The sequence below is a fragment of the Phasianus colchicus genome, chromosome 1, assembly GCF_987193195.1.
Source record: "Phasianus colchicus chromosome 1, bPhaCol1.hap1.1, whole genome shotgun sequence".
Classification (NCBI taxonomy): domain Eukaryota; kingdom Metazoa; phylum Chordata; class Aves; order Galliformes; family Phasianidae; genus Phasianus; species Phasianus colchicus.
In genome coordinates this window covers 122076628-122089737 of record NC_143436.1, presented here as the reverse complement: position 1 = coordinate 122089737, position 13110 = coordinate 122076628, and the positions used below count along the sequence as shown (strand labels likewise).

Below are 13110 nucleotides of genomic sequence, written 5' to 3'. Positions count from 1 at the left end.
AATCACTGCTCACAGCTTTATTCTAACAAATTCTAACAAAGAAAATGTACTTAGAGATTAGTCTGGACATAAGATAAGGCACCATTTTCCCTGTGGAGCAGAAAGACTATGGCTTACAAGAACATGTGGAAGAGCACCAAAGTTCTGTTAAAGGCTTTAGTTCTTTCATCAAGAATTTGATATCAAATTTGGATAAAAAATGATCAAATACTACCTATAAGGCAGTCTTGAACCCAGAGGGCTGATATGAGACGCACACGCTACCACATCAAAGAATTGTATATTTCTTCATTCATATCTAAGCTAATACTGTGTTTGATATTCTATGATTCTAGAACATAGAAAGTAAAGGTCTCACTTCCAGTGGCAGCAACCCTGTGATAGTATAGGAGGCAGCATATCCCCTCCACCACAAACAATACCATTACATGTACCCATGCCCCATATCCACCACATACAAGAGAAAGGATCAGAGCAAACCTATCCAAAAGAGATACGAAGCCTTGTAAAGAGACTTCCTGCTTGTTCCACAGTGTGAATGCAGCTCCTGCCTTTCCTCCGAATTTATTTCATAGAATCAATGATTCTTAAAATGGCTTGGGTTGCAAGAGACATTAAAGCCCACCCTGTTCCAATCACCTGCCATGGGCAGGGTTGCCAACCACTACATTAGGCTGCCCAGGGTCCTATCCATCCTGGCCATTTCCTCACTAACCAAGCAGAAAGACTAACAGGGAAGAGATTACAAGCACCTCCAGAGTTCCTCACCACCACTCATGCCTTGGTTGCTGCTCGTAAACCTCCCACAAATAATAACGCAGCATGCCTGCTGCTGGCTGGGACACCCAGGCAGCTGCCACAGGACAAGACTGCAGCACCAGGCCCTAGTGGTAGCAGGCACAAGGCCCCTCACCCATTCTGCAGGACAACAACCTGAAGAGACTGCAGGTAGGACACAAGCTTAGGGCAGTGCAAGGAGCAAGCTGAGCCTGTCACTCACCAAGCCGTCTCTTGCTGCTCCACAGCAGTGGCCTGCAAAGGGCAAGTCAAGTGGCAGCAGCGTGTGCACAAAAACAAACATTCATCAAATTGTATTGGAATACTAACAAACATTCTGGGACTTAAAATTACATAGAGCTGAATTAAAGTTAAGATACTTGCAAAAAATACCAAAATCATGACATGCAATGAAAACACTTGTAATGTTCAAGTACTAACAACTTTACCTTTAACATTTCTGTTGCTCCTCTACTGCAAATGGCTCTATTAAGCCTCAATAACTTTACAGAGGATTTCCTGGCACTTCCAACATGCCAGAAGTCTCAAGAGTCCTGGGACACTTACATGGCACGTCTTACATTTTGAAGAACAGTGACAGCATCATCCTTTACATTTAAGATTTTAATCTCTGGAAGAAGCAATCAGCACTAAGACTGTGCGCCTAAGGCTACTTCTGTCAAATGGGAACAAACAGAACCTCACATTCCCAGCAGATGCAAAGGTCAATGAGTTGGTCAACAGCCTCACTTGTGCAGACTTGCTGAAGCACTATCCCCATCCCCACTTGTCATTTGTTTTAGTTACACTTGGAAAATATGACAGTACACTGAGGTACTTTCAGAGATCATGTGAACACGTACAAGAAGAACCGTGCACTTTGCCCATCCCTGCTTGAGGCAGCCTGACAAGCTAGACAGCCAGCTGCAGCATCCTGGACAGCTAATGACAATGGGCTCTTCCCATCAGTGATGCTGTTTAATATCAAGCAGTAACTACTGTAGACTCTGTTTCTCCTCGGACTTCCACTCCATCACATACAGACTCCAGCAGTTAAGGAAGCAAACATGGCTCACTCCCAGCTCACAAGCCAATCTGAATATTAAGAAAGCAACGAGACAAATTTGTGAGAAAAGGAAACCCACATGCAAAGGGCTGAAGTTGCTACATACATTTGCTTCAGCCTATTCCATGCTCTCTCAAGTAAAGCAGAGTCGGCATTTCATATAAGCAACTTTTAGGCAGATATTGGAAACAAATGCATTCTAAGTACTGCAAATTTCACACTAGTGAAAAAAAAATTACACTTGGTTGTATAATGGAAACCCTCTCTGATGCCTCCTCTGAACTCAGCCAGCCACTCCAGAAAGCAATACAATACCTCTCTCTGCCTTACCAGAGCAATATACTGCAGACAGCAAGGGCAGCAGCAGCATCTCTGCCAGTGGAAGGAAAGAAAGCAGGCACCTGCATTCAAAGCAGCATCACACAGAGTTTGAGGAAATACCTTCTAGGAAACTGTCACTGCTTCTTGTTCAATCCACTCTGCATTAAGATTGACACTTATAATAGGGTCCAACTTTAAGAATGACCTCGTTAGAGCTGCATTTATATACCTAGGCCACTTCTAAGTGGTGTGAAAGGAATGTATCACATGGAGTCATGTATTTCTTTGCAGAACCTGAACATTCCTATAAAATATGTAATACCAAGCAACCTGGCAGATACTACACAAATATTACTGCATTACTTACAGCAGTGAGAGAACTAGAGCCATCAATCCTGTCAGTTACGTCTCAAAACACAGTCAGTGAGCATTACTTGAATACTCAGAACCGGACCTCGTTACACTTAACAGCCCTACAAATACTTCAACACCTAGATTTCAGCTTCTACTTTATACACTTTCTGCTTGCATTACCATGAAATTTCCTGTAAATGAAGTACCAACCAAACTGCAACAGGTTGCCCAAGGAGGTTGTGGATGCCCCATCCCTGGAGGCATTCAAGGCCAGGCTGGATGCGGCTCTGGGCAGCCTGGTCTGGTGGTTGGCGACCCAGCACATAGCGGGGGGGGGGGGGGGGGGGGGGTTGAAACTAGATGATCATTGTGGTCCTTTTCAACCCAGGCCATTCTATGATACTAGATCTTTAACTCGGTTCTTCTTTACATCAATCCAAGTGCCATCATCCTGAAGAAGCACTTAGGTTTTATTATGCCCTAAGGGGACCTTAGGGCTCACCATGACCCAGGCAGGCAACAGTTCCCTCAGACACTGCCAAGACCCCCGAGCTGACAGCAATCCGCAGGGCGTTCACCTCCTGGTTATGTCCCAATGCTAAGGTGCTGCCTCGCAGTACAGCCACCACCGGGTGCCCTCCTGCTGTCACTCTGCCACCTGCATGGGTGCTGCCATTGGTCCCACACCCACTGTCCCACACACTGCTTTCCCCTGCCACCTCCAAAGAGCAAGATGCAGCATGACAGCTTTAAACACCCAAAGATTTAAGGCTGCTCTTCTCTGAATAATAATGATAATAATTAAAAAAAAAAACATACCCCAGCTTGCACTGAAGAGTTGTTCACGAGACAGACCATCAAATCTACACGGCACAGAACCATACAGTTCTTTGAGTTGGAAGGGACCCTTGCGGGCCACCTGGTCCAACTCCTCTGCAGTGACCAGGGACACCGACAGCCACATCAGGATGCTCACAGCGCTGTCCATCGTTAAGCGCTACTTAAAACATTTGCTAAAACACGTGAAGCGTCCTTACATCTCCCCAAGAGTACCTGCTAGTGTAAGATCTCGCTCGGACACCACCGTAACTCTGCAGTCCCGCAGCCGGCCCTCGTGGCCGCCCTCTCAGCGCTCCTCGCAGCTCAGCCCGCGCTCAGGCTCTCACAGCGCTGAGGATCGCTCCCCAGGAGCCGCTCCCCCTCCTCCGCCCGCTCCCCGCTGTCAATGATCGCCCGCCCCGGAGGCCGGACACCGGGCACGGGCGCACCCGACCCCTGCCGCCGTTACCGTGACACGGACGTGGCCGCTCCCGCTCGGCTCCACGCCCCGCCGCTCCCGCCCCGCGGTCCTGCCCGTCGCCACTCACCGAGCCGGGGGCAGAGGCACCCCCGCCTCCTTCGAGCGGCTCCCGCCGCCGGCCGCTTCACGCCGCCGCCATGTTGCGGGGGCAACGCGCATGCCCGACCCGGCCCCACCGCCCCCCCTCCGCCTGGCCTCACCCCTACCTGCGGGGAGCCGGCGGGGTGGTTGGGGGTCCGGGCTGTGCTGATGGGGAAGGGAAGGGAAAAGAAAGGGAAGAAGGAAAGAAAAGAAATCCAAATATATACCAAATAAAGCACCAAATTCTTCAGTGTGGAAGTCGAATTCAGCCAGCCAGTGCTAGTGTCGCTACTGCACTTAAAGTAACGCCCTCAGAGCGGTCAGTGGTTCTTCAGAAAGAAGGAAGATGAATCTTCACCATTTAATTCTTAGTGCTTAGACAGTGTGACAGAAATAAGCAATACATAACTGAACCATAAAATCATTACGGTTGGAAAAATCCTCTAAAGCCATCTAGTGCAACCTCCAACCCATCACACCATGCCCACTGACCACATCCCTCAGTGCCACATCCACATGGTTCTTGAACACCTCCATGGACGGTGACTGCACCACCTCCCTGGGCAACCTGTGCCACTGCAGCACCACTTCTTCTGAGAATAATTTTTTCCTAATACCCAACCTCAACCTCTCCTGGCACAACCTGAGGCCACTCCCTCCTGTCCTATCGCTGTTACCTGGGAAAAGAGGCCATCACCTCACCACAACCTCTCATCAGGCAGTTGTAGAGAGCAATAAGGTCTCTCCTGAGCCTCCTCCAGACTGAACAATCCCAGTTCCCTCAGCTGCTTCCTGTAAGACTTATGTCAGACCCCTCACAGCTTCATTGCCCTTCTCTGGACACGCTCCAGAGCCTCAAAGTCTTTCTTGTAGTGAGGAGCTCAAAACTGAACTCAGCACTTGAGGTGCAGCCCCATCAGAGCTGAATACAGGGATCACCTCCCCGCTCCTGCTGGCTGCACTATTTCTGATATAAGCCAGGATGCCATTGGCTTTCTTGGCAACCTGGGCAAATCGGTAGCTAATAAACAGACTTGAGAATGAATGTGTGCAAGATCACCCACCGTCACCAGTAAAAACAGCAGAACAAAATAAAACTTTTAAAGCTCTCTTGTAATTCGGCAGCTAAAGGGATCCATAGCACTTTCACCTAACTAGCGGCAGTGGATGCAAAGCCAACAATTTCTGCACAGGATTATTAGAAAAATGAGTAAGGAGTCATGCCTGTTTCCATTTGCCAGCAGTGTGACGAGCTTGTTTGCTGGTGGCACACCCATCATCCTTTGTTTACTTTTATGGGTCTTAATCTGAATTAATTGGTCACAAAAGCCAGGAAATATTTTAATTCTCGTTATTCTTTAGAAACAGAGAGAGTTATGTATGTATATACTACAGTATATAGTATGCACGCATGCATGCATACATGTTTTTATATATACGCTATACTTATGCTTTCACACATATTTAATACGTATATACATACATACATGTATGCATGGCTTTGCAGGTTTTTGCAGGGAAATTACATCATTTTCAAAAGAAGCAAGGATGTCAAAATAAAAATATCTCATGAAGATAGACTACAATGAACCCCTACAACAACTCAGTATGATGTCCCAGAAAGCTGACACAGATGAAAAAATGTTTGAAACCTGGCAGTTACTCAAAGAAACTGCTTCAAGATTGTGAATGAACTATCTGTCCACACAGAAAAGATAAGGAGTGTAGTACAAGACTAGCCTAGCTGTCACAAACCAGTCCAGGAGCGCAGGCAGGAGGGAAGCAAGCAGAATGGAGAAGTTAGGTTGAGTAACTCTGCAAAACTACAACACTACAGACCAATTGTGAAGGTAACCAGCAATAGTGTGAGAAGTGATGGCTTCAAGCTGCACAGGGAAAGTTCAGGTTGGATATTAGGAAATGTTTCTTCTCAGAAGGAGTGGTGAGGAAGTGGCACAGGCTGCCCAGGGAGGTGGTAGAGTCACCATCCCCGGAGGTGTTCAAGAAATGTATGGATGTGGCATTGAGGAACATGGTTAGTGGGCATGGTGTGATGGGGGATAGTGGGATTTCCACACATTGGGGGAAAAGGTATGAAAAAAGGAATGTGTCATTAGGTACTGCTGGGTTGAGGTGGGTGGTAACATAGAGGCAGATAGGAACACATAGGAAACGGGGAAATATGAGGTATTCTGTAGGGAAAAAAGGAAAAAAAGAAAAAACAGATGTGCGATTATGTGCAGAAGAGAACAGTCTGTGGTTATATGAGTCACAGTCAGACTGTACACAAGGTGACAATATCAAAGTGCCACAATGAGAATGTCATACCACTTAAAAGGATGCGAGAACAGAATCAGAGACTCCACATGAAGTAGCTGTCTCTACACAGTGGAGAAGCTCAGTAGCAGTGGTCTGATGGTCTGCAGAAAGTATGTAGGGCTGAAGAGAGAGAAAGGAGCAATTTGGATGAACAGATAACTGTAGAGTATGCACTACAAGGAGATTCTTAAGCCAGCACTATGCAATGGGGAAAAGAAGGGGTAAAAGGGAAAACAGCACAAACAGCTTTACAGATACAGATAAGAACGTAAGACAAGTATTTAAGAGTGCTTCCCAAAGCAAAAATTTGAAGGTGAATTTTAGTGGTTGGTAACCCTGCCCACAGCAGGGGGCTGAGAACTGGATGTTGGTTGAGGTCCCTTCCAACCCAAGCCATTCTGTGATTCTATCCATCGGAAACTGTCTTCATGCTTTCTGAGTCCTCCCTCCTCCAAGCTGTTACAGGGTGGTTGCCCTTTGTAAGGTGTATTACAGATATTTGAAAGGTTGCACAGTTTCCTTACCTAAAGAAAGCCATCATTTAGACATAAATGGGTCTGGTTTCTTCTCTTGGTTATGTGAATTCAGCATAAATTATTGATAGCTTTTCTGAGGGGATGGTAACATTTTGTTCTTTCCTGAGAGTGAAGTTTACCTTTTTCTGAACTGCTTCAGAAGTCTTTCAAGTGTGACAATGACACACTCTTTTAATAACATCTTTTTTTGCTTTTTTCTTTTCTGCTTGCGTGTAGGAAATGCCATCACCTCCTTCACATTATTTAAATGGGGTAGATTAAGAACAGGAATAATTACAGATGACAAGTGTAAAGAACACTCACTATGACTATAATAAGTAAAAAAAATTCAAGCCTTCTAAAGCAGTTTAGATGTTTAGCTTAGGTGTTTAGATATGCATGTGGGAGCTGGTTAGACTGAAAGAAAAGGAGCTGTGTTATTTTCATTTGTGTGGCTACAAACCTGAAAATAACTTTCCTGAGATGCAAAAAAGCTTTCAGAAGTAAATGAGAACAAGATCTTGGCCGTCATGCTTTTAGAAATCTTTTGTTGTATTAATTAGTATTTGCTTTGTAGAGGGATAAGCAATGAGGAACTGATTTCAGATAAGACAGACTTGAGCTACAAGTAATCTTTTGTCAGCAAAAGGATAGTGAGTAAATTTGCTCCAGCAAGGGAAAACAAATTTGCTTTCTTTGGTTACGTATCACATTAGGTGCTTGTTTCCCACACATGGACAAAGGGAAAGTAAAACAAACGAACAACAACAACAACAAACAAAATAGCCTACTCCAAAGATGCTGGGGGCAAAAACCTGTAATAGATTTGTAGTACCAAAAAAGATAAAATTTAAGGTGATGGAGGGCTCTTTTTTCTGATATCTCTCAGGTCCTCTGGAGCTTCAGGCTGCCTCTTGGTGAGATAAACGCTATATAGGGGCAAGGCAGAAAATTGTTTTTCCTTCCCTAGGAATTTTCTGTGTTTCAGGTTGTTCTTCTGTCCTGATTGATGCTGAAAAACTGTAGTATAACGATTTCAGTACATGGAAATGGTTTCACTGGTTCTAAGTACCCTTTTCCACTCTCTTTCTTTGATGTTTTTATAGAAATTACATTGTGTTTGAATTGAAATTTTGTGAATCTTTTGAGAAATAATATATCCACTTATCACTGTTTTTCTGTTTGTTTTTTGTTTATTTGGATCTAGGAAAAGCAGCAATATAATCTCTTTACTAAAGACAATTACAGTTTACAAAAGTATATTTAATCAGTTGAAACACATGAATAAAATGGGAGAAGCCATTTTACTGAATGGATGTAAATATATGGTTTGAAACAAAGCAGTGGCACCAAGAAACAAAACTTTTACATCTGGACCACAGTACTCAAGATTAGTGGTTTGTGTAAGGAAGCCAAATGCAAATGTTGCAATCACCTAACCCTAACGTACCAGTCCCCATGCAGCAACATTTCTCCTCAGAAAGAGTGGTGCTGCAGTGGCACAGGCTGCCCAGGGAGGTAGTGGAGTGACCGTCCCTGGGGGTGTTCAAGAACCGTGTGGATGTGGCACTGAGGGATGTGGGTGATGGGCATGGTGTGATGGGTTGGGGGTTGGTTGGACTAGGTGATTTTAGAGGTCTTTTCCAACCTTAATGATTCTGTGATTCTAAGATATATTTTAGTAATGCACTTGACCCAAATTCAGATTTAAGAATGTTTTCTGTAGGAATACACCCCAAACTCTGCTTCTCTGGCAGACGTTTGTGCTGAATTGCTGTATGTTTCAATTAGTACATCAAGACCCAAAGATTTAGCTGGTTGTAACACCTGCAAAGCTTAGTTTAAGCCACATGCAGCTTGATGTGAAGCGCAAGACTGCGTATGTTCTGAGAGGCTGTTGCAGGTACAGATACTGAGAAAAATGCCACTCTTTGTGTAAAATGCCATGCTTTGTGTGAACAGCACTTATTGCTATGTCAGTGCAATGAAACTTGAGATGCTAAAGTGGCCATCCTGTGTGGTGCTACCATCAAGTCAGAGATCTGTCACTATTGTGTTTTGCAGTGATGACAGAGGCAAATTGCTAGTAGCTCAGAAAGGCAAGTGCCTTCTGCTTCTCTAAAAGGCTGTTCTTTGTAAATAGAATAGATTGTGTTGAACTTGGAAGGTGATATTTCATGTTTGCAGCATCTCAGTCATTTATTCATTCCCATACTGCATTCATCCAGCTTTCCCAGAAATAGACATGTGCCCACAGTGGCAGCGTGTGTGGCAGTGCCAGGCACAGCTCCCTGCTAACAGCCAGTTACTCTTCCCAAAGTAACTGCTAGCATATACAGTAGACAACCTCAGATCGGTAATACCTAGAGGAAATGGGTCTTTCTTTTCATAGAATCAGAGTCATTAAGGTTGAAAAAAACCAGTAAGATCATGTAGTCCAACCACCCGCCTATCACACCGTGCCCACTAACCACATCCCTCAGTGCCACATCCACACAGTTCTCAAACACCTCCAGGGACGGTAACTCCATCACCTCTCTGGGCAGCCTGTGCCACTGCCTCACCACTCTTTTTGAGAAGAAATTCTTCCTAATATCCAACCAGTGTCAAAACATTGCTGTTAGTTACTTTGAAAAAATGCTTAGTTTGTTAGCTCATAAGAAATAAAAGTACTGCAGTGAAAGTACTCTTACAAAAGCAACGGTAATAGCCTTTTTTATTCATATAAATATATCTCCTTACCTTCAATTTTCTTCAGTGATTGGCTGAAAAAAATGAAGTATTGATTTCAACCACTTTTACCAGCTTTCAATTGTCACAAGATTTTTCCTGGTATCAAATAAAACATTTTTATAAAACAGATAATGTAAATTTTCTTTGTTAAAAATGAGAAAATAACAGTGAAACTTAGTTGTGAGGGAGGGTAGAAAGAGTAAGTAATGATTAGATTAACCCTACACAGATTTTGTTCTTCCTCAGGTAGTAAAGAAGACTGAAGTGTTGAAGGAAAAGGTGCTGAAAACAGCAGGATAAATCCTTGGGGCTATACTTAGAGGGTTTTGAAAGAAATGGTGAAACTGCTAAAATAATGTGTATTTACTCTTAGGCAAAGCAAAGAGAGAATTCACAGAAACTTCTTGGCAAAAGTTTCTCCGCCTAAGGTATTAAAACATTTACCTACAAAGGATCGAATATGGTCCCTGGGTGGTCTCTAAGGCAAATTCTGTAACAGTTTGGAAATACCTAAGTAAAAGGATCATTAGCAAATATGCATTAGAAAAGCCACTAATGATATACAATCACTATATAAGTCAGAAGTATATTCTCTGTTCTAGTTAGTTTTATTCTCTCCATCTCAAAACAGTGCAAAGAAAATTATTGCAAAAACAGAGAATGAATTATTAGAAATTCTCTAGAGACTCTTCTGTGCAAGGCAAGATCTTATACATGGGACTATTTAATATAAGATGAGTGAGGAGCAACATATAAATACAATAACAACAAGAAAGAAACACAGAGAATGCAAACATAAACCATGCCCTGAACTTGAATAGCAGAAAATTTGAAGAGTTAAAGTAGAATCATTCTTGAAACTCCTTACCACAACATAACATTGCTATCAAGAGTTAAGAGGATATCACAAAGGAATAGGCCTGAGCATCTTACACTGATAATAATAGAGATAATTTTAAATAGGGAGCATCCCTTCAGACTTTTCTTTTGAAGTTGAGAGCTGCTAAAGGGAGGAAGGAAAATTCTTTTTATTTGCCTACAACAATTGCAACTTTTTTAACAATCATTTGGGTTAGCATTGTCAGAGAAAAGTTGTGGGACTGCATCAGCCTCTGATCTTATAAAGTACAAAAATTCCCTTGTTCCTTGAAGATGAAAAACTGTCATGATCAAAATGCCATCTGAACAGGAGGCAGTGAAGGAGAGCCCTATTTCTAAAGGAAAAGTAAAGAAAATGAGTTGTGTGAAAAATAAGAGATCAAATATCCAAATTATCCAAACATAACATTTTTCTTCTTAGTTGTTCTTTTTTTTTTTTTGTGAGTACAAGTTCTTGACACACTTGGCATTAACAGCCTCATCTTTATTCTTTTGCTGTCTATGTCTTTATTCTCATGTTACATCATGTTCAGTTGCATGTGAAATTATTCTCAAAATAACTTTGCAAATGAAGTTTTATTGGAGAAATTCTTCTGCTTTCAAGTGAAAGAGACCATGAACACAGAGACTGAGCCAAAGCCTTCTCAAATGAAACCCTCTGCACTTGCACTGGGTTATTAATAACCAGAAGCTGGTGTTCCCACTGCAAGCAGAGCATTTCTGTACGTGCAGTGGGGATCCTGAGCACCTCTAATGAGTGATGTATTTGAAGTGGGGAACTCCTTACACCAAGAAACTGCTGCTGCCTGGGATTGCAACAGTAGTATATAGACATGTATGTATTAGATATATGTATATACTGTATAATGTAAATAATGTTTTATATATGTAAAGTATATATAGAATTGGAGGAGGCTGGGAGACATCAGAGCTAGGAATGGATGGAAAGTAAAATGTTCTGTCTACTGGTCAGCACTCTCCAATCCCAAGCTCCAGCTGGATTTGGGCCCACCTGTCCAGCATTTCTTTGTGTATGGGAGAGGATTTTTACTTACTTGTTTAAAGGACCCCTGCCTCTTGAAAGGAATGTGAAGTATTAGCCCCATGGCAGCAGGCTGGTCAGAAATGTGTCAATCTCATCAGTCTTGCCAGCCATCTGCTTGAAACCATCTTAGCCGGAGCTGAGCATGTCTGAGCACAGCTTGAGCATTTCTGTGCTAGGAACTGTCTAATCCCCAAAGAGACAGCATAGTGAAGGGGTTCCTCCTAAAAGAAGTGGAAGGTGTGATCCTATACCTGATACAGGTCTTTTCCTACCTCTGTGGAACACATGGAGTTAATTTCTGAAAGTCATCTTTCTCAGATTAAAGGTGCCACAAGCTGAGGAAAGAAAAATGATTTACCTTTAAATAGTTCAGCTGACCTTCCACATTTATCACTTTACAGGATTTCATTTTTCAACTGAGTCTATTGTTTCAACACCATTACCTCCACTTTTAGCAGACAATTACAGGGCATTTATTTATATACCAGAGACACATTGCTTAGATTCTTACATTCTTTTTACCTGAAATAGTTCTGTCACAAAGCAGTTGTTTGTCTCAAGCAAATATTTTTTTCTTTCAAAGCTGTACTTAGAGGTACTCAAATGTCTTTTTATTTGCACGAGACAAAGATCTTTTCTACTGACTGTGACAAGTGACGAACAAGTTGTGGTAAAACACTGACAAGACATGGATGGCTTAGATAGTGCAAAACCATTGCACTGACAGACTTTGAGTATGTTTTTTTTTCTCACTCTGTAAGGCTAAAAATTAGCTTTCTACAAGACCGCTCTTGTGAACAAACAGCAAATTACTAATATCCTACTCACAACTACTTTGTCAAAATGAAAAATTTTGTTAATTTGGATTTTCAAAAGATACCACAAAACGCTCCACTCCCCCTCAATCCCTGCCATCAGCTCTGTGATGATGGCACAACTGAATGTGTATAGCCACCTAAATCACTTGAAGATAAATGGAAACCTTTTCACATCCATTTAGAAACTGTCGTGTTTCCACGTGTTTGCTTCTCTGCCTCAGCTTGTGTTCACATTGAACCATTGCATGTCATGGCACCACTGCTATATTCATGTTGTTTGCTGTCTTCTTTAGGCATGATCAGCTAGTTTTGGCAATGCAGTGACCAGACACACCCATAGCAGCAGCTATTAACCTGTTAATTCATAATGTCTAGCTGTTGACCTCTTAATTCATAATGTCTAGCTGAAAGCTGCCTTTTAAATACGTACGTAAAGTCCAACATGCAAGGGGACTGTACCAGGAGATAAACCCATAGAAATCACGTAGACTGTAATGGACTTTTCTCAGTGTGGGCATGAGCCCACATTGCAGAATGTTTTATGCTTCCAGATAGAACTAGCCTATTACAGGACAGCACATGGCTGGAATTTATCTGGTTGACTTCTCCTTTGATGCAATGGAGATACCATGAGGAGATACCTTGAAGGACAAAGAGAGCGCTGTAGCATTGGGGATAGTGGTTTTGAGGTCATGAGATGGGCAAAAATTATGTATTTGCACTGTCCCCATCCAAATGTCACTACTCTATCCTCTCCCGATCACAGGAAATTTCTTTTGAATATGGATGAAATTCTCTAAGTTCTCACTGCCAAAGAAACTGTAAACTTGATTTATTTTCATATACAAAGTCAGGAACCTTTATTTTCAAAATCTGTTGATTTTAAGTCTGCAATAAAACAT

The 13110-nt window shown here is 42.6% G+C and overlaps 1 protein-coding gene across 6 annotated transcripts in view; it reads right to left on the bottom strand.

Annotated features, from left to right (window-relative positions):
* Nucleotides 1–3991, bottom strand: part of SCML2 (Scm polycomb group protein like 2) — a 69658-nt gene extending 65667 nt beyond the window's left edge. For 3 of the 6 annotated variants that reach the window (XM_090124928.1, XM_090124956.1, XM_090124966.1), the window contains exon 1: nucleotides 3886–3990. The gene's annotated coding sequence lies outside the window, so the exon portion shown is untranslated. Of the gene's footprint in view, nucleotides 1–3571; nucleotides 3726–3806 lie in introns of those variants that run through there. The other 3 variants (XM_090124947.1, XM_090124937.1, XM_090124946.1) reach the window with 3 other exon arrangements.
* Between the last annotated feature and the right edge of the window lie 9119 nt (nucleotides 3992–13110).